This window comes from Neopelma chrysocephalum, unplaced genomic scaffold (genome assembly GCF_003984885.1).
Source record: "Neopelma chrysocephalum unplaced genomic scaffold, ASM398488v2 Primary Assembly neopelma1_365, whole genome shotgun sequence".
Classification (NCBI taxonomy): Eukaryota; Metazoa; Chordata; class Aves; order Passeriformes; family Pipridae; genus Neopelma; species Neopelma chrysocephalum.
The window spans coordinates 68228-89423 of record NW_020898029.1 but is presented as its reverse complement, the minus strand read 5'-3'; the positions used below and the strand labels follow the sequence as shown (position 1 = coordinate 89423).

Below are 21196 nucleotides of genomic sequence, written 5' to 3'. Positions count from 1 at the left end.
AGGCGCGCCCCGCACGGTCCCGCGCCGCGCGCACTCGGTTTCCCAGCAGGCAGCACGGGAGCGGGCAGTGGGCAGGACGCACAACCCGCCTCGCGCGGGGCATGCTGGGAATTGTAGTTTCACTGCCCCATCAGCCAGCGCCGCCAAGCGGGTCGCGCCGGAGTCCGGACTACATTTCCCAGGGTGCCCCGCGCGGGCCGATCCGTGAGGAGCGGGTGCCGTACAAATGTCTTTATAATTCACAGCGTGCGTACATTTAATGCCGGTTTTATTTACATTAAATTCCTTGATGTAGTTGAACTTCAAGACACAGCGGCTTACACGGCTTTAATCTAACGTGGTTTAATTGCAGCGAACCATTTGTGTTCTGCGGGATCAGAATATCCTGAGCTGGAACGGGAACGGACCCTCAGGGATCATCAGCGACCCCGTTGCTGCGACAGGACTGATGGAGCGTTTTAAGGTGCAGCTTTCTGTTTTGGAGGTGGCAAAGCCTCGTCTCCAACAGCGAACACAGATTTGTTCCCTCAAATCCCCTCCGCAGGACGTTATGTCCAGTTCCCTCCATCCCTGAGTGACAATACCTGCCTGGAGTGAGGGAAAACACTCGAGCAATAAATAGCCCAGCTTAGATGAGCAAAGCTTTACTCACCAGAGCCTATTTTTAGGGCATAAGTTGAGTTTAAGTGTCTCTAATCTTTATACAGGGAATTGGCGTGGGGTTTCTCCCGCTGTATTTTATTTATAGCTGTTTTTCTCCTTTCCGGGAAAATAAGATTAGTCTCATTATTTCCATTATTATTATTCTGTCTGTCATGATTATTATTCAGTCCATCCACCCATTTTAGGTCTTGTCTGGAATTACTGTGGATTATCCCGCTAATGCCTGTTGCCTTCACACTGAATATCACTTTTGTTGCTAAGAAACTGCTTCTGCATAACAGGCACTGCGAGCCCAGTTTTCACTTCAGCAGCTGCTAAAAAGTCACTGGGGAGCAGCAGGTGCTCCCGGGAGCCAGGCCCGGAGTGTCCGTGGCAGAATTCCCACAGGAGGTCCGAGTGTGCTCAGGGATTCTTCCCTGGGAGGGTGGGGAGGCCCTGGCACAGGTTGCCCAGAGAAGCTGTGGCTGCCCCATCCCTGGAAGTGTCCAAGGCCTGGTTGGAGCAACCTGGGCTAGTGGAAGGTGTCCCTGCCCTTGGCACAGGGTGGGACTGGATGAGCTTTAAGGTCCTTTCCAAACCAAACCATTCCATGGTTCTGTGGCTCAGGGACTTTGTGTTTGAGAAGAAAAGGAGCCAAAGGTCTCTTGGGCAGCTCCAGTGTGTCCGTGCTGTGCAAGGGCAGCTTCCTGCACATCGGGACAGGAGGAATGGAAAAGCCCTCCAGGATCGAGTCCAACCATTCCCCAGCACTGCCAAGGCCACCACTAACCCGTGTCCCCAAGTGCCACATCCACATGGCTTTCAAATCCCTCCAGAAATGGGGACTCCACCACTGCCCTGGGCAGCCCCTTCCAGAGCTTAACAACCCTTTCAGTGAAGAAATTTTCCCTAATATCCAACCTAAACCTCCCCTGGCACAACTTGAGGCCGTTTCCTCTCATCCTCTCCCTTATTCCCTGGGAGCAGAGCCTGACCCCTCCTGACTCCCTCCTGTCAGGGAGTTGTAGAGAGGGAGAAGGTCCCCCCTGAGCCTCCTTTTCTCCAGGAGCTCCCTCAGCCACTCCTCTGTGTGCTGGAATACCTGGGATCGTTCCCTGTCCCTCTGGGGTCCGAATCCACAACTCTGGGCACAAATTCATTGTGTTTTCACACCTAAACAGTGGTTTGGGCACACTGAGTTCATTTTACACCGCCCTGAGAACCTTTGGTGTGTGTCTGTGTGCAGCAGCTCCCTGGGTGTGAATATCCAAGCTGTCCCTCTGTCCCCACTGGGAACATCCATGTGCAAACCCCCCCAGCTTTGAGGCTGTTTGTGCTGCAGGTCAAGGCACAGACACGGTGACATTTCCTCTCCCTGCTGGCTCCTCGTGTTGCCATGGTGACCAGATGCACTCGCTCTTTTATCTGAAGTATCTATTAACCAAAGCTTCCTATTAATTTCCCCTCCACAGAATCCATTAGGGATTCACCTGAACACCACGAAGGCTTTTTAGGTCCCAAATCCACCTCAGAACCTGCCCCTCGTTCTGGGGTGGGCTCAGAGTGGCTTAAAGTGCAGCTGATGGAAATGTTTTTTTCCATCAATAAATTGCTTAGTAATGAGGGAGTAAAGAGCATGAGGAGAAGGGTCACGACAGCCTCTCCCTGAGGATCTGTGAATATGGAATGTACTGGAGCCTCAGGACCTTGGTCCCAGCCCTGGTGTACCTGGATAATTCTGTTTGGAGAGTCTAAGAGAGCTGGAGGTGGGGGTGGAGGGGCTGTACCTGCATCACCCTCAAAGGTCTGGGGCAGGATTTTGACTGTGGCAGAAACCAGAGTCACTTTGTCACCTTGGATCTCCTGCATCGTTTGGCTTCTCTTGGTGAGGTCACCACCAAAAGTGTCTCAAACCAGGCACCAGGGGGATGGAGGCATCACACAGGGTCAGAACCATGGAATCACAGAATGGATTGGGTTGGAAAGGGCCTTAAAGCCCACCCAGTTCCACCCCCTGCCATGGGCAGGGAGACCTTCCACTAGCCCAGGGTGCTCCAACCTGGCCTTGGACACTTCCAGGGATGGGGCAACCACAGCTTCTCTGGGCAACCTGTGCCAGGGCCTCCCCACCCTCCCAGCCAAGAATTCCTTCCCAGTATCCCACCTAAATTTCCCCTCTTTCAGTTTGAAGCCATTCCCTGTGTCCTGTCCCTCCAGCCCTTGTCCCAGGTCCCTCTCCCGCTCTCCTGGAGCCCCTTTAGGCCCTGGAAGGGGCTCTCAGGTCTCCCTGGAGCCTTCCCTTCTCCAGGTGAACCCCCCCAGCTCTCCCAGCCTGTGTCCCAAAGCTGGAGGGTGTCTGCTGAACCAGATCAGCAGCAGTGGTGCAGCTCCCACTTCCACTGGCACAACAACTGGGAATAAAGAATCAGTAACACCCATCTGAGAGTGTCTCAAAGCCACCACATCCCTCCTGTACAACCCATGGCCCCCACAAGGGCCCCAGGGACCCCGAAGGGTTTGTGGGGTGACACACACAGAGCCCCAATCGAGAGTTCTGGGAATAGAGAGGGGAGTTAAATACCCAGGGGAGGAAGAGCAGGTAAAAAATGAGCCGTTTTGACAGGGCTGCCAGACTGTGTGGCAGGAGGGTTAATTTTTTTTGAAGCTGCCATTTCATATTCCCTTTCAGACAAGCTGAATTACACGGTGCTGGCTTCTCCAGGAGTAGCATAATTTTCCTCATGGAAATAATGACAGGGTACTTAAAAAGCAAGTGAATGGATGGCTGAAGTACTGGGCAGAGACTTCTGAAATCCAGGCTGAGCCCTCACCTTTGCTAGAGGCTCCTTTGGTGACCTTGGGCCAGTCACTTAATCTTCCTGTGTCTCAATTCCCTGCCAATAACATGGCAATAATAACTGTTCTTGCTCTGTCTGGCTTATTTAGGCTGCAAACTCAGAATTTACAGCTTGTGTTTTCTCTTCTTCGAGGGCAACTGAAGCCAAAGAGCTTCAATCCGTGCTGAGGAGTCTGGGACACCACAAAATGCAACATGGATAACAATAAAGGGCTGGGATGTGTGACTGGGAACATTCTTACATGAGAATTCCTAATCCATTGTTTCCCCATCGGTTCCCTCAAAATGTGGGGGAGTTTAGAACTGTGCTAAGAGTTCCAAAAAGCATTGAAATAATTTAGGAACAGAGGCCAGGCCGATTTATTGAATCCCTGAGTTACTCCTGAAAGGGTGAGTGGGTAATTTAGACACCTGCAGAATTTCCTCCGAGGTCTTTGTGCTCAGTCTGTGGCTGCAGCAGCTCCTTGGGTTTTTCTCAATTTAATCTGAGGTTTGCAGGCAGCTGTGTACCCAGGTTTTATCCATCTCTTCAGCTTTTAGGGGGTTTGTGTGATTTCCAGAAGCTGAGGGAAGATGGTTCCTTGCTACGAGAGCCAATGAAGATGAGATTTTCTCTATAGTTGAGCAATTTGCTGTACAAAGGCAACAATTCTAAAAATAGGGAGAAATGGCACCATGACATTAAGAGGAACGATGACCCAATCCCCAACTTGCTGCAGGGGCTTTTGTCCTATAACTGCCTTCCCCATTAGGGCTGTGATGACATTATTTGCTGTGGTTATGTGGGGCACGAGGCCACGGGTACCTGGAAGGGAGGATTTTGATCAGACTGCAGAGGATGAACACGCCAGAGAGGCTTGTTGGGGAACACTAAATCAGGGGAGTTTCATTTACATCAGACACCAGCCCAGCCATTCCAGCATTAATGGCTGCACTGCTGCCCTTGGAATTTTGTGTGGATTTAATCTGTCAGGGGGGGAGTAAAAGGGAGGGGGAGAGTGAGTCCTTCTGGCTTATGAAATGTGGATCTTTTCTTTCAGGCACCATCAAAGGACAGGGATTTGTACTGGTTTAAAATTCTTTTGGCAACAGATTTGTGGCTGCCCCATCCCTGGAAGTGTCCAAGGCCAGGCTGGAGCAGCCTGGGCTGGTGGAAGGTGTCCCTGCCCATGGCAGGGGGTGGCACTGGATCACCTTTAAGGTCTCTCCCAGCCCAAATCATTCTGGGATTCTGGGATTCCTAAATCACATATTCCATTGTACCAGTGATGTGGGCAGTGCTGGGCATATCCTGGGTTGGTTAAAAAAAGAAAAAGAAAGTGCTCAACAGCACCAACAACCCAAATTATTAAAGACATTTCAGTACTTTCACCACTGGCCTCGGCAGGATTCAGGAGTTTCATTTTCACACCTGAATACCTTTGAGAATAGAGGCTCTGAGTGGTGTTGAAAATCTGTTCTTTTTATATTTTGAAGCCCTGCTGGAAGCAAAGGGCTCCACTCTCCAAACAACCCCTGCCAGGCATCGAGGTCCCAGCAGTGCCCGGCAGGGCCCTGACCCTGCACTGGTGTGTTGGGGGGGCTTTCAGGGAGACACTTCCCTTCCTGACAGCTGATTTCCAGTGAAACTGTGTTGAAGGGAGGCAGGGGAGTGCCAGGTTTGGGGGGCTGCAGGATGAGCCCCAGGATGAGCTTGGTTCTTCTCAGATGGATCTCCCTTTGCTTCTCTCAGATCCCAGACTTGCTTGACTTTAAGGGGATGGGATGAGGAGCAGAACAAGGCACATCATGACCTCCAAAGCACTTCCAGGCACAGCCAGCTCTCAGGTCCAGGGCTCCTGGGGTCTCTGGGCCGTGGCAGCCTGGGCTGTATGGCAGGCTATGATTTGTTGTCACCTTTATAAACAGAACAACAAAATCACTAGTCTTCCACACAGAGCCAGGCCAGGAGAGCAGCGCTCCCTCCTCGGGGATGTCCTCCCGCACGTCTTCTGCTTTCCTTCCTCAGTTTTATCAGCCTTTAATTCTTGTTCTTGCCTCTCCTTTCAGGGATGGATGCTGCTCTTTGCAGAGTTCCTCATGAGACCGTGTCAGTCCTCCCTGCAATCATCTCTCCAATTTGTGGCTGTTCCCGTGAGTTTCTGCTCCATTTTCTCACTCCCAGAGGCTCTACGGGGACATCAGGGCTCAGCAGGGGCTCCTCTTTCCTTACCCTGTGATAAAACTTCTCCAGGAGTGCTCTGTCAACCTGTCTGTCTCCTGGTTATATTTCAGGTGACTAAAATAAGCAAATGCAATGTATACAGGGGAACGCTGGAGAAAAGGACTCAGCAAAGGAAAAGATAATGATAGTGCTGAGTTTCCTGGAATCCCACTGAGAGGCTGATTTAAGCAAGAAAAACAAACCCCTTTTGCTGTTTCCTTTCCCTGGATTTGTTGATGAGCAATCTTTAGTTCACCCCAGGTCCAGCTTTGCTTCCACTCCCCAGCTTTTCTCTGTTAATACCTCACATATGGCCCGGATAAGGTGTGAAAGGACAATGCTGGCTCACATCCATGGAAAGGATCGGACTTTATTCCCTGTCTGAGTGAGGCTTACTTACCTCAGCCACTGAACCCAGGCAGGGAACAGCATCCTTCCCATCTTCACCAAGCCTGTCAGATGTACTTCTGTGAGCAGGTGGCACGAAAAAAAAAGGGAAAGAAACAAAAACTATCCCTCAGGAGCTGCTGCTCCTTTCATGGGAGGAGAAAGAGTGTGGAGCAACAGGAGAGGGTTTGCTGCTGCTGACAGGGGTTGTGCCCTGTGTGAGCTCACAGAGAGCAGCCCCATCCCTCCCTTCCTCCCTCCCTTTTTTTTTTTAACATATGTGCTTTCTATGGACACTTTAATCAAACTCCAGATGGGTTGTTTCGGTCAGGGGATTTGTGCTGCTCTGGAGATAAGAGTCCTTTGTGCTGGCCTAGGTAGCAAGAGTGTTTGTGATAGCAGGAGCTGATACCAGGAGATGTCCAGGTGGTCTTATTTAACAGGGAGCATTAGTGATACCACCATTGTCCAGGAAATCAGATAAAACTGGGTCCAGGTGTTACCCAACACCGTGTTTGTGTAAGGACAGTGCCAACTGCTGCCTGCACTGAGCCACAGAGCAGCACTGCAGAGGGGGGGAGTTCTTGTACAGGATCCCCATCACCCCCAAACTTCCTGGGGTGCACCACTGAAAGGGAAAAATTTAACCAGGAGTTGGACTTGGATGATCCTTGTGGGTCCCTTCCAACTCAGGATATTCCATGACCCTAATCTGAATATCAAGTGAGCTTCACACTGAATATAAGGTCACTCTGACACCTGCCTGGCCTTGGATGTCCTAAACTGAAGAATTTCACTTAAATCACACATTTTCCTCTCTGCCCTCCCACAGAGAGGTCTCTAACGAAAACATTTGGGGAGCGAGACAATTTAGAAATAAAAAGTCAGGACAATTCAATCTTCTGCCCAGGCTAATTAAAAGAGAGGAGGAATTGTACAGATGGATGAACTGGAGAGAGAGGAGACAGTTTGGGAAGTGCTAACCTGGACTGTAATTTCAGGTGACAAGGACACTTTTCAGTCCTCGTTCTGGAGTAACACAGTGACACACCAGCTCCAGGAAGGGATTTACCACAAATCATTGCTAGAAAATCACATAAAAATCAAGACAAAAGAAGTATGAGCGAGGCCTGAGCCCTTCTGCTGGTTTTACACCCAGCCATTGCCTTTTAAGAGCAGGGTGTTTAGTAGGGAACATAAATTCCAGGCTCAGAGTCGTGCAAGACTTTTGTCTAGACTCCAGCTCGTGGGCTCTGTCTCCATGGGGCCATATTTCTCAGTGTGATATTTTTCAGGACACCTCTGGTTTGTCCCAGAGATTTCAGGGATGTGGAAGCTCCCGGCTCCTCGTCCCAGTGGCAGCTGGGAGGCTGCTGGAGTTCCTTGGTAATTGTTTGTATGGATGGGAGCTAAACTTAGCTGCAGAACAGAGGGAAAAAGCCTGGTTGGAAGGAGCAGGGACTGGACTTTTGGCCCCCAGCTGTGCCAGAACAGGCTCATCACGGAGAGATCCCCAGCTGCACTTCCAGGCTGTAAATTAAACAAACAGTGTTTCCTCCAGACCAGACCACAGGGATGGCAGAGAGAACAATGTGGCCTTATTGCTGTTATTTCCTTTGGTTTCAATCTCTGTCCTCTGCCCCCACCTCCTCCCCAGACCCGTGGTGCCCACTTTACCCGATTTGCCATTTATTACACTGCTTTAAAGAGAGGCAGGGGGAAAAAGGCTCAGTGCAAATTATATTTTGAGCTGTTGTGCTTTGCCTCTTTGGTGGATAATAAATCTCTCTGGCAATGCTCCTCTGTATAGGATTTGTCATTAAATGCAATTAAACAAACCCTGCAGGTGTCCATGATCAGGCCTGCAGCAGCCCATTCACAACTGCAATGTTATTATCAGCCTGACAACAAAACACCAGATATTTCCTGAGCTCCTCTGATCGATGAGCTCGCCTGACTTGGAACTGGGAGGGAGGAGGAAAAGGGGCTTCAGAGCGCTTCAAATGCTCTTTAGACTTATTGATGGAAAAGTCAAAAAGCTGCTCGGCAATCAGAGGGAAGGTGGAGAGAGGGAAAGGCAGAGGGACGGGAGGGCTGAGAGGGAAAAATGAGAGAGGAGTGCTTGGGAGTAAAAAGGTAGAAATGAGGCAAGATATCACATGGTACCCACCTGCCCAATGAGTTGGCTAATGCACAAGATTAGGATTTAGGAGGCAAGGAGGGTATTTTAGGGATGATTCTTTGGCAGTTGGGCTTTTAGTGTCAAGTGAGTCATGCAGGCTCCCTCTGCAGTCAGCACAAATATTCCTCTCATCCTAAGGCAGGACTGGCAGGGTGACCTGTTGTCCAGGGGTGTTTGCCAGTCTTCATAAATTGTAGCCAAATGGTTGGATCAGACACCCAACTAATTGTAAATCCCACCTGGAACAGCCAAAGGAATTGGCTTTTTCAAGGCCAGGCTGGACGGGGCTTGGAGCAACCTGGTCTAGTGGGAGGTGTCCCTGCCCATGGCAGGGGGGGTGGAATGAAAGGAGCTTTAAGGTCCTTTCCAAGCCAAACCATCCTGGGATTCTGGGATTCTCTGAGTGTGTGTGCCCCTCTCCATCTCCGTTCACACTGAGGCATGTCCTGGCACAGCCTTGGGAAGCGCACGCTCCAGAGGTGCTGCTGACAGGATTTGTCCAGAGCAGATGCAACAACATTCACACCTGAATTGTTGTGTGCCCTGACAATCAGGAACAGGCAGAAAGCTCCTGTGGTTTCTGTCAGCCATCCCAGGCAGCCTGTGGAGTGTGAAGGTCAGGGACTCACAGGGGACCGGCTGCTGCCGAATCCAGTGAGAGAGAAAAATTTGCCAACACCAGTCAAATTCTTCTGCCTGACTCGTTTGCTCAGCTCAGCCTCGGGGTGCTCTTGGGATGAACCTCATTCCTCCCCTGCTCCCACCCCAGGAATCCTGGTTTAGCCCAGCTGGCTGCTGGGGGACACATGGAATTGCAGTGACAAGGACAATTCTTTTATTACTGTTCTGGTGCCACCAAAACCAAGGGATTTGGGGGGTGGATAAAGGGGTTAAATGAGTGGGTGTCTGTAGTGCACATGTAAAGTGTGAGGGGTGATTGTTCTACCAAAAAAACCCTATGGAGGGGTCTTTGATTAAGATTTTATAGCCTCATCTGTAGGACAAACAGCACAGGGCCCTGTTTGCTGCCATCCAAGATCACACTGAGATTGTGGCAGGAGCCAGGAATTCTGTGATCAATCCATGGGTCTCAGGATAACCATTTCCCTGGACACTGCACCTAGATCACTCTGCACTGCTGGTCTCTGGCTCCCTGATTCCAGGGCAGTCCAGATTCCACTCTGTATTCCTGCTTCACCTGCTGGGTTGTGCCGTTAGCAAACCAAAGGGTGATGATCTGGTGGCCCCAGTCAGCACTGGTGGGTTGAAGATGCCAGAAGGGCTCTGTCCCTGTGGTACCACAGAATTTGGCCACACTTTGCCTGCAAAGTGTCAGTTCACTGGCCACAGCAGTGAGGGTGGTCCTTGGGTCAGTGGGGGTCTGCAAGAGTATGGAAAAATCCACAGCTACCAGTGCTGCTTATCATGGGATCCCAGAATGGGTTGGGTTGGGAGACAACTTAGAGATCATCCAGTGCCACCCCCTGCCATGGGCAGGGACACCTTCCACTAGCCCAGGTTACTCCAACCTGGCCTTGGACACTTCCAGGGATGGGGCAGCCACAGCTTCTCTGGGCAACCTGTGCCAGGGCCTCCCCACCCTCACAGCCAAGAATTCCTTCCCAGTATCCCACCTAACCCTGCCCTCTGGCAGTGGGAAGCCATTCCCCCTTGTCCTGTCCCTCCAGGCCTTTGTAAAAATCCACAAACAAAAATTTATGAATAAATCCATTTTGCTTGGCTTCACCTGCAGACCTTGGGGCTGTCTGAGGTGACACTGGCTCAGAACATTTGGGAGCCACAGATATAGGAATCCCAGCAGGTGTGGAACGTGGCATTGCCCCACTCCAGCCCCTTCCACCTCCAGAAATCCAGAAACAGCTCTGATTCCCTGCCCTGGCTGCTGTAGGGTTTGCAGTGGGGGCTGAGGCTGTCACAGAGGGCTGTGCTCTCTCCCAGGGCAGAGGGACAAGCGCTGGCACATCCCTGTGCCAGGAGCTGGGGGGCTGCTAATGAGCATCCCTGGGATGGGTCTGCAGCCACTGGTGTGAATGAGCTGGGGCTGCTCTGAGTCCTCAAGGACTTTGGTGGAACTCTGCTGATTTACACCACGAGAGCTGGGGCTGGCAGGGAAAACCCCCCGGAGTTTCCATCAGCGGGTGTGAGAAAGGGGAGGGAGCCTGGTGAGAGCTGAGGGGGCACAGGGAGCAAATCAAGGGCAGGATGGAAATGCACATCGGCTTGGATTGACTTCAACAAACCAACAAACACTTTTTTTTTTCCATCCCTTCTTTCCACCTCCCTTCCTCCCCACCTCCAGCAGCTCCTCTCCCCGTGCTGCTCATCTCCCTTTGTGCACCTCTTACCCGCACTCTCCTCTCTAAACAGGTGCAGTTGCCACTCAATAGACTTTAATTACCACTTCAAGGGCTCTCACCGGGGTCTGCGGGAGGGTGGAGATGAATTTTCCCGAGGATTGTGTGTGTCTGAGTTCTCTTCAGTCAGATGGCAATATTGCTGTCAGCCTGGATCCTTAGAGAGATCTGCTCTTCGTGTTCTCTCTGCTCGTGTTAACAAAAAGAGAAACTGCTGCTGAAGTTACAAAAAAAACACCCAGCCATTAGCTGGATTAATTAGCAGGACAGCAAATGGGGCTGGAGAAAAATATTGTAGGAAATTTAAAACCCAGGGGTCTCGGCTGGGCTCCTAAACCCTTATTTCTGCTTGCAAATCAAGAAGTGGAGAGCTCAGCATCTCCCAAGATTTCTGTGGGAGACTGGGCTCTGAAAATACAAGTTGTTTTTAACCACTATACCTTCTTTTTTGCTTTGTGCTCTTCCCATCACGGCTCAGCAGAGAGACACGCTGTTAATGCATCCTGCTGGGGCCCTGGGGATTGCTCTGTCAGTCCACTCCTGGCTTCAGCACAGCTTGCCTGTGATGGAGGAATTATTCCCAGTGTTTAACTGGTAACATAGCATAATTTTTATTATGAAGATCCTCTTCAAAAGGCTAATCCTGGAGAATGCAGAGCAGCTGATATCTGTTGGAGCTGCTTGGAATTGTTTGCCCGGGATGTGAGTGTGCACTCGTGGAGATGCACACAGAAATTTAGATACATGCAGAGAGGAGCTGGGAATATAACAGGATCTTTTGGGACAGGGAAAAATCTCCAAATATTTTTAAAAAATCATTTCTTTTGCTCGACATTAACATTTCTAATTTTTCCACGAAACGAAACGCAGGAAGGAGTTCTGTTTTATAGCAAATTAAGCGGCGTTTTCTCCTGCCAAAATTAAGTTTGTTTCCCCTCAACAAGCAATTCAGCAAATTGGGCAAACGCTGTTGGCAAATCTGCATTTTTGCAGATGTGTTTTGCATTTTGCCCAGCCCCAGAACAGCTGGGCACGTGCAACATCTGTCTGGCTCCTGCAGAGCCAAGGGCAGCACAGTGTGGGCCCTGGGATAGTCAGGGCTGAGCTCCTCTGCATCCCTGCACTGAGCCAGCTGCTATTCCTGGGTTAGTGTCCAGGCTCCTCTCATCCCTCAGGCATTATCCCAAGTGTTGAGCCCCAAAAAGTGGTTGAGGGTCTCACCTGCAGCCCTGTCTCTGCTCCCGAGTGCCGCTCGTGTCCCTCCGGCACCGCTCGCGCTCTGTCTGCCCCGGGGCTTTTTTGGCACCTGCAGCACAAAGACAGAAGGGATAAAGGAAGAAAGGATGGATGGACAACACTGATGGAATGGTTCATGCTTGGACTCAATGAGCTTAGAGATCTTTTCCAACCCTAATGAATATACAAGATGCTGGGGAAGGAGCAGAGTGACCCTAAAGGCACGTCAGCCCTAAGACATCCTTCATCTCTGCTCGTGTTCTGTCCCTCCTTCCTTGGGCTCTGGGTGCAGCTGTGACCCCAAAAATGAGGAGCTGGATGGCACAGGGATTGGGATGGGAAAAGGAAGAGGCACAGTGATGTGCCCACAAAGGACTTCTCCCTGTGTTTGGAACTCTTTCTCTGGGCTTTCTCCTCTCTCTGAATCCTTCCCCTCTTCTTCCTGTACTTATCCCAGTCCCTTCCTCTCCTACTCCTGCCCTCCCCAGCCCTCCTGACATTCCCATTCTCATTTCTCAGGTCCTCTCCATCTCCTCCTCATGTAACTCATTCTTTCAGCTTCCAAGATTTAAAATCCTTCTGTCTCCATCACCTCTTCCTTCCCCCTTCCCTCCCTTGTGCATTTTGCTTTCCAGGCCCATCTACCACATGTTCTCCTGCCCTTTCTGTGGGCCTGGGGTGAACATTGATCACAGCCATCTCAAGCCCATCTCTCCCTTTTCCCAAAGAGCCGATGAAAATGTCACCCATGAGATAATAATCATGTTGCTCACATCCCTTAATTGCTCTCAAAGTACACGTTGAGGCTTCAGAGCCTCTTTGAAAGGCAGGTTCTGGCCTTTGGCACATTATTGACAGGCTGTTGATAGGCCCCTTTGTTGAGGAGCAATTTTGTCCCTTTTCCTGTACAATTTTTTGGTTTTTTTAAAGACAGCCCTTTCAGAGAGAGTAGATTTTTAAAATAGAGCCGAGCTTTGAATGAACAGGCATCAGAGTTATTCCTGAGGAGTGGTGGCACATGTGGGAGATGAGAGCTACCAGAACACTTCATGCAGGACAAGAAATCAAACTGTGATGCCTGATAGCTTCATCCTTGTTGCTTTTTAGTCCTTCCCCTCTTGGACCCGCTAATAAGATGTTTTTTTGCAGTGTGTTACTAATTAGACATCTTGTGTGTTCCAGTGCCTGGTAAACAATAAGAGAAAGTTGACACTTGAGCTGTGCAGCAACTCATTTGTATCAATTAATGATAATTCTTTGGGGTTTTTAGCACCTGCTGATTTGAGTGGACTGAGATCTTCTTGTCACAGCAGCCCTTTGTGGTCTCAAAAGCTTTGCAGCTCTGGAGGAGTGTGAGCAGAACCAGCCCGGCTGCTCTGCCACCACTGGCGTGGGCAGGGACCCTCCCTCAGCAGTGGCAGGAACCTGAGCAATTCCCCCCTCAGCTGCCATTCCCAGAGGCTTTAAATCCACCCCTTTCCCAGGGATGTCTTTTACAATGCCCCTCATGGGTGCTGCGGGTGCATCTCGAGGTGACCCCACCACAGCTCCGTCCACGTACGACAGCTCCCGGCACAACCCTGAGCCAAACCTCCAGGCTCTGCTCGACTCACCCCCAACCCAGAGAGAAATTCAATTCTTTCCTCTCTGAAACAATGTCCCTTGGAATGATTTTGCCCTTAATGAGCCCCGACTGCGCCGCTGTGCTCCGGAGCCACTGGCGTGCATGTTAACAAGGAGCTCTCTCCGTGTGGAGGAGCCGAGCTGGCCGGCCCTGTAATGGGAGTCTGTTCAGCATCCTAAGCCCTGCATTAGGCTGTGCCTGTAGGAACCCTGGGATGTTCCACGGAGGCTGCCTGAAGGTAATCATCTCTCCCAGCCTCCTGGCTGTCCCTCACCGAGCGCTCCGCGTGCAGCTATTCCAGGAAACGGCTCCGGAGATGAGAAAGTTTAGCCCCTGATTTATTCACCAGCAAAAGGGGGGAGGAAATGCCATTTGGTTATGGGTGAAAAGGGAAAATGCAGGGGGCTGGTTGGGATTTGGTTGTTGAACCCTGTGAGGGACTGGAAGCCCTGGAACTTCATCGTTTGGTTCGGCCAAATCATGAGCAGTGCCTGAAAAATATCATCACCTTCGAGTCCTGCTTGACTCAAGTGGTGCATCCCAGCACTTCCCATCCCAGAAACCTATTTCAGACATCACATCCACTTAAATCCACATTTTGTGTGTGTCAAACACACACATCACAGAGAGTACAACATATATAAATATATAGATAAATACATATACATTTAGATCAGTGTATGTTACACAGAACAACTGCATTCTGTCGAAAGTCAGGAATAAAAGGAGTTCTTCCAAATCCATTCCCTCATTGACAGACCAACAGAAAAACATGCCTCTCTTCTTGGAAAAAAAAAAATCAGCTAATTTATTTTTCCAAGTTGTGAACTCATTAGCTGGCAACTATTGTTCCACCCACCTTTGCAGCCCCTCAATGGGGTCACAAAAAACCTGCCCAGAGCTCCAAACACACCTTTGTCAGCGTGTACTGAGAAGTGCTAAAATAAAATGTTGTCTGAATTAGATGGGGAGGATTAGAAAGGTGATAAAAGCTAAGCCAGGAGAAAATAAGATGATAAATAGGTCTGGCAAGATAGATGGATAATCTTCCTCCCAGGCCAAACCTGACAGGATAATCACCTTTTTCTGTTCTCTGGTTCCATTTGCTCTCAGATCTTCAGAGCTTTACAGATACCACTGGATTTGGTTTTCTGGTACCCTGGAAAAGGGGAACACAATGTCCATCTTTCCAGACAAGGGGTCTGAGGTGCCTGACTTAGGAGTGGGTTTAGGTTTAAGATTAGGGTTGCAAAAATGAGCCAGACTGTTGCCTTTTGTTGGTTTGTTTCTCGGTTCTCGCTGTGCCTCGGGCAGGGCCGTTCCCTGAGGAGGAGCTGCTCAAACCAGGGCTTTTCCCAGCTCCCCTTTTCCCAGAGCCAGAGCAGGAGAAGTCCTGTCCTCTCCCAGGTGTGTCTTTGTTCCTGTCACCAGGCTGAGCTGGGAACATCCAGAGCCGGGCGATTCCCAGAGCTGCGAGGGCACAGCTCTGCTCCTGCTCCCTGCTCCTGCTGGGATCTGCATCCAGCAGTGCCCCTGGCCATGGCAGCAGGGGAAACTGTCCTCCTGTCCCCTCTGTCCCCTCAGCTTTCAGGTTATAAATTACCTCTGAGCAAATCCAAACAACACATTTGAGCTACAACTAACAAGCTCATTAAACATTCCGGGCTGTGAGGCTCTTTCAGTTCGGAGAAGACTTGTCTGAACTGGCCTTTGCTCTCCTTGCTCCAGGGAAATTCCCATTGCTCCTGCTAAATCCATGCAAGGTCTGAGCCTGCAAAGCACTGAACCCTTTTCTGCAGACAGGGACACCTTGTCTGAGGGGAGGAACTTGGGAAAGTTTTCCATCACTTCATGGCATTGGTTCCTCCACGAACGTTTGACTGGAACACAGAACGATGGAATATTTGATCAGCCAGAATTACAGACCACAACATCAATAATTTTGTGAGCTGAACTGGAAAGATTTGCACTTGTTCTTGCTGGGAATGGTGCAATTGTCTCCTCCTTTTTGAGAGAAACTCTGCTCTAATGGCTGGGTGCGTTGTCATCCTACGGGAGCAGGGACTGACTATTCCTCCTCATTTTGGAGGGCTTGAATCCATGCAATTTTCACCTGGGCTGGCTGGAATCTTGTAGGGGGACTGTTCATCATGGTTCTGGATTTTCAGAAGAAGTCAGCAATTTTGGATGCCTTATATTTGTGTTTGAGACACTTTGAAAGGGACTGATCGTGAGAGGCAGGTGCTTAGAGGGCCCTGAAAATCAGGATTAATTGGACTATGTCGTGCTGGGCACCTGAAAACTCTAAATGCTTTGGGAAAATCACAGGGGAGGAGGCTCTGTTTCTGAACATGGTTTGGGAAGACTGCACAGCCTTAAGTAACACAGGATAAAGAGAAGATCTTTGCATAACATTATGGAAACATCCTTTAATCCTCAGTGCCTGACTTTAGGTGGCATTTGATTCCTGAGCAAGTTCAGTGCTGGAGTTTGTGCAAGTGCATTTGTGTTTTCCTGCTGTTGTGTAAGTTACTGTAGGTTTGGTTTATCAGAGTTTCTGAGTAGGTCTCTAAAATAAAATAAATCAGAAGGCAAAGTTCTCCCCTTGAGTAGGACACGGAGGCTTTGCAGGCTTTCTGCACCATCACCTGCAGAGCCACGGGCTGCGCCAGGAAATATCCATTCTTTGCACTTCCTAAGCCCCTCAGCCTGAGTCCCAGAGCCAGAATCACATCCAACTCCTCCCCTCATCCATCAGCAACCATGGAAAAATCCTTGGTAGAGCCTCCCTTCCAGCTCAGAGCCAACACCTTGGTGTTGACCCTCGGCCGCTGCTCCCCCCGGAGCTGTGTCCGTTTGGAAACTCTGTTTGTAAACGAGGTGAAACTAAAAAATCCATCCTGGTTATCCCAGTTATGCCCCAGGAGGGGCACAATGGTCACTGACAGGAGTCATCTGGCCTCTGTAAACAAGGGCTCCTGGAGTCGGGGCGAGTGCAGGATGGGAAAGGCCCGATTCCTGCACGGGCAGTGAGGAGCTCTGGGATGGCTCAAGGCTCTGCTGAGTCCAACAAAAATGTGGCAATAAGGGTTTGTTCCTGTTGCAGGGTCAAACTACAGGGCTGAGCTGGTTTTGGGGCACAGGCTGGATATTTCTGGGTGCAGGAGTCAGGGCAGTGCATGTCCAGCCTGAGCTGCAGCCGGAGCTTTCAGAGCTGCTGGGAGGGCAATTCCTCTTCATCTCAGCCAGTGCTGAAGGCTCCAGATATCCTGGGAAGCCTTGGGATACTCAAACACAAAGATCAATATTGAATATTGTATTAGCTGTTCCTGAGCTTTTTTTTTTTTTTTCTTTTCTTTTCTAGTTTTGTCTCCAGGCTGAAATTTAGGAGATTTTATTACATTAATATCCCAGTACCTGTTTTAGTAAGGACACAGTTTAGAAAGACATCTCAGCATTTAAAGACAGATCATTTTAATAGGATTTACCAATTAATTTAGAACCCCACTCCTACTCATTTTCAGGTGAGGTGTGTGCTGACTTGTTTTACAAACCCCAGCACAACACTGGTTTGTTCTAAACTCACTCAATTTTAGCAAGGGGTTCAATAATGACAAACTTTGAGGCCACACACGGATCCCAACAGCCCTTGGGGGAACACCTACATCAATTTTATCACCTGCTTTCCATCACTTCTCTGCTTTGAGTCCTTTTCTGGGCCTCAGGGTGGCTCCATGGGAGGTTTATTTCTTTTGCTTTCCTGGAGGGGGTTGAATTCAGTAACTCAACAGAGACAACTCCCATTGATCCACAGTGAGAGACTATTTACAGGGGCCTGGAGTCCAGGACAAGGGGAATGGCTTCAGACTGAAAGAGGGGAAATTTAGATGGGATATTGGGAAGGAATTCTTGGCTGTGAGGGTGAGGAGGGACTGGGATGGAATTCCCAGGGAAGCTGTGGCTGCCCCATCCCTGGGAGTGTCCCAGGCCAGGTTGGAGCAACCTGGGATAGTGGGAAGTGTCCCTTGACAGGGGATGGAATGGGATGAGCTCTAAGGTCCTTCCAACCCAAACCATTCTGGGATTTGGGCAAGCAGAGAAGCCAAATTCATGGCTCAGAGTCCCTCAGCTCCTGTTTTGGCCCTGAACAAGCCCCTGAAGCAGGAGTGTGGGGCAGAACAAGTCTCTGCCTGAGGCAGAACGACCTCGCCGTGTCCATCCCAGCTCAAAAGCTGCCGCAGATCTGGCCTCCAAAATCCACTCTCCTTTTCCTGCTGAGATTCCCAAGCACCTCCCAGTCTCCCAGCTACTCCCAGATGCCACGATTGCAGCAGAGTGGCAGCGACACACAGACAAATATTTGTGCAAGGCACACAGAGCCTGGAGGCTGGAACACTGTCTGTCTGCGGGGAGCAGGAGGAGGGGAGGAGGATCCTGGGGTTATTTCTGTTTGATTTGAACTAACAAAAATCTACAGGGTGTTTATTTCCTGCAAAACTTCCAACAGGTGACGTGGGACCAGCCTGCCAGACTGATTTCCAGTTTAGTCGTTTTGCTGAGTACTTAAAGGGTCAGGAATTAAACTGAATTTAGATCAGACCTTACCCCGAATCCCCTGTTCTTCAGAGACCTCTGTCAGGGACAGGGTTGACTCCACCTATGGCATCTACAGAAAAGGGCCAGTGAAAAATAAAGAAGTGACAAAATATGCCCTGAACAAATGGAAATGTAACTTTGATTAAGCAATGCTCTGAACAACACCAAATTTAGTTAGCTTCGAGGATATGATATCATCTGCCCTCCTATTCTTTATATTAAATATGAAATTTGATTAGGAGATTTCCCAGAATGAGGAATAAACTCATAAAAGCAGGAATAGGTATTTGGTGCAATATAATTTTCTGGCTTCTTCTGTTTGGGAGCAAAAAACGTGATTTCCCCCCCCCCTTATTTTACAGCTGAACTTCAAAGGGAAAAATGCCTGATATTGGTGCTGGAAGAGACAAGGCACTGCCCAGACTGACCCTCAGATTTAGGACAGATCAGAGTCACTGTGCACAGAGAACTGATGGGAGATGTTAAAGAGATTTACAGAGAGATAACAAAGATATCTCTCCACTCAAATTCCATAGGGAAGGGTTTCCACTCCATAGTTTTTTTCAATGTCTATAATATGTCTTTGAAGGCCGTGTGGATATTCAAGCCCTTAAAGGAAATAACTCTCTTTTCAAATGTTTTTCTTCTTTTTTTTTTTCCCTAAATATTTAATTCTGAAACAGCAAATAGGAGTTTCCTTAAAATGGAGAACAGCTTGTTTCCATTTCCTCTCAGAGGCCAACATTACTCAGGAAAAATCCAGGTGTAAAGACAGGAGCCGGGGCCAGGCTGAGCCTGGATTAAATCACCTTGTTGAGCCTCTGCTCAGCCAAGTGTTTAAACACACGTTTAGCAGGGCTGGGGGAGAATTTCCAGTGAACAGGGATTCGTTTAGTGAACCTCAGCTTCCAAAAATGGAGATAAAACAAATGCAGCAAATCCCTTCAGCTGACAATAGCTCTGTGAAATGCTCCATTTCCAAAGTGCTCAAACACTTCAACATTTTAGCTTTTCTATTTTCTATATTAGATCCTTGGTTTAATAATCCAAAGAGGAAAAAATATTTTATTTCAGCTTGAGACAGAGTTGAATACTTTGTTATTTTAATTTTGGCAAAATAAAATAAAATTTAAAAAATCAAAAAAACACCCAAACCAAGCAAACAAAACACTTTGTTTAATTTGATCCCGCTTGATTTTTAATTTTTTTTTTTTTTGAGAAGCGCATTTTGGGGAAAAAATCTGATTTAGCCATTGAGCACTTTAATATAACACAATCTGTCAACAGACCCAAAGTGCACCACCACATCAAGACAAATTTTGAGTACTCAGAGAGCACCAATTATGGAGGAAAAATATTTTCAAATATCTGTTCACTGAAGCATTGGCTCCCCAAAGCACCTTGGTGAAATATCCTGTTTCTCCTACAAACTAGGGAATATTAAGAACAACTTTACACACGAACCACCAGTCAGCCACACTTTCAAAACAAGGATTTTGGGGTTTTCCAGCACAAAGCTTTGATGTCGAGCAGGTGCAGGTCACATTTGGATTCGTACAATCATTCCTGGCTTTCCAAGTGATTTTATTCCCTGCCCTCCCCCGGGCTGTGAGTGTGTCCCACCTGGGCAGGGATGTTTGGAAAAGGCGTCTGCGTCTGTCCCAGTCCATCCCACCCATCCCAATGTCCCACCTCGGCCAGCCCTTGGCTCTTGGCCGGACCCCAAAACTGCCTCCCGAGTGCTCGGGGTGATCTCCCGACCCCCGTGTGTCCCTGCCCGGGAAAAGGACCGGGACACGACCCGGGCATCCCTGCCCCGGCACCGGGCACCCGCGGGCAGCGGGCCGAGCTCTGCCGCTCCTTTTTACCGCTCTCCTGCCTTCCCTCTCCCGCAGGGACCCCTCCGGGGCTGGACTCACCTCCCTGGCCCGGGAACAGTCCAGCGTCGCCTCGGGGACCTGCCGTTGATCTCCGGGGAGGGTCCGGGCGGGTGCCGGTGCCCGGTGCCCGGTCAGGGATGCCCGGGTCATGTCCCGGTCCAGCCCTGCCCCGGAGGCGCCGCCGGGCGCTGTCCCTGGTGCTGATGGCGGCATCCTGCCGGGATCCCTCCGGGATACGGCCAGGAACCCCCTCGGCCCCAGAGCCAGGGCCGGGGGAGGCCGGACCCGTCCCCCGAGCATCCCCCGAGCATCCCCCGAGCATCCCCCGCGGTCCCGGCGCCCGAGGAGCCGGCGGCAGAGGCGGGCCGGGCTCCACAGGTGCCCCCGCGGGGCTCACCTGGCGCTGGGTCACCTGCGCGGCGGAGGGGCCGGGGAAGCTGCCCTGCCTCTGCCTCGGGGCTTTTATGGGGCCGCCGGGGGGGCGGCGGGAGGAGCGGCCGGGCGGGGACTGTCGGGCTCGGCCAACGGGAGCGGCTGTCGGGGCAGCTGCGGCAGCATTACATCATGGACCCGCCCGCGCTCCGCTCCGAGAGCCTCTGCCGGCGGCTCGGCAGCGAGGGGGGACAGCAACAGGTCTGTCCGGGGGGCACCGAGCCCCTGGAAACGGGGCAGCGCACGGGAAGGGCGCTCGGAGCTCTGTCCGGGAGGGCCACGGGCTGGGAGGGGGGAAAGCCCTCCGGGAGAACCCACCCGGCTCGGCCCGTGCTCCGCTCGGAGCGAGGAGGGGATGCTTCCTGGGGGTCAGTGGCTCCGCGTTTCCCAGGATCAAACCCCCCCGGCCCGTTCTTTCCACCGCTGGGGCTCCTTTCCCTCGGCCTGGCGGGCTCTGATTTCCCAGTCCAGTGGACAAGCCGAGCTTCACCCCAAATTCCCAGCCTTTTCCATCCTGGTTTTGCAGCGTGCACAAACCCCAACCCTCCGTTTCTTCCCGGAGGCACCGAGCTGACAGGCAGCCCTGAGCTGAGGACCTGGAATCCGTGTGGAGCTCTCCCATTCCCAGAGCAAGGAGGTCAGACAGCTCGAGAGCACAGCACTCCCCAGGGAAAACAAATTTAGTCCCAAACCCCCTCCTCAGTTTGGATGGGTTTGTGTTGTGCCTCTTAGATGGCAAACACAGAGGCTGCAGACATCAGTTCTTCAAGACTGCCCTAAAT

General features: G+C 50.6%; 2 long non-coding RNA genes across 3 annotated transcripts; one reads left to right on the top strand and one right to left on the bottom strand.

The window, feature by feature from the left end:
• The first annotated feature begins 189 nt into the window (after positions 1-189).
• LOC113978879 lies at positions 190-5746 on the top strand. Its single transcript, XR_003537674.1, has 3 exons — positions 190-250; positions 353-463; positions 5549-5746. It is a non-coding gene; the product is annotated as an uncharacterized LOC113978879 (long non-coding RNA).
• Positions 2912-20435, bottom strand: LOC113978880. Of its 2 annotated transcripts, XR_003537676.1 has the most exons (7): positions 20022-20435; positions 18112-18172; positions 11868-11952; positions 11087-11206; positions 10709-10832; positions 6103-6169; positions 2912-4150 (listed from the first exon to the last, which is right to left on the bottom strand). It is a non-coding gene; the product is annotated as an uncharacterized LOC113978880 (long non-coding RNA). The 2 variants fall into 2 exon arrangements; XR_003537675.1 differs by lacking the exon at positions 18112-18172.
• Between the last annotated feature and the right edge of the window lie 761 nt (positions 20436-21196).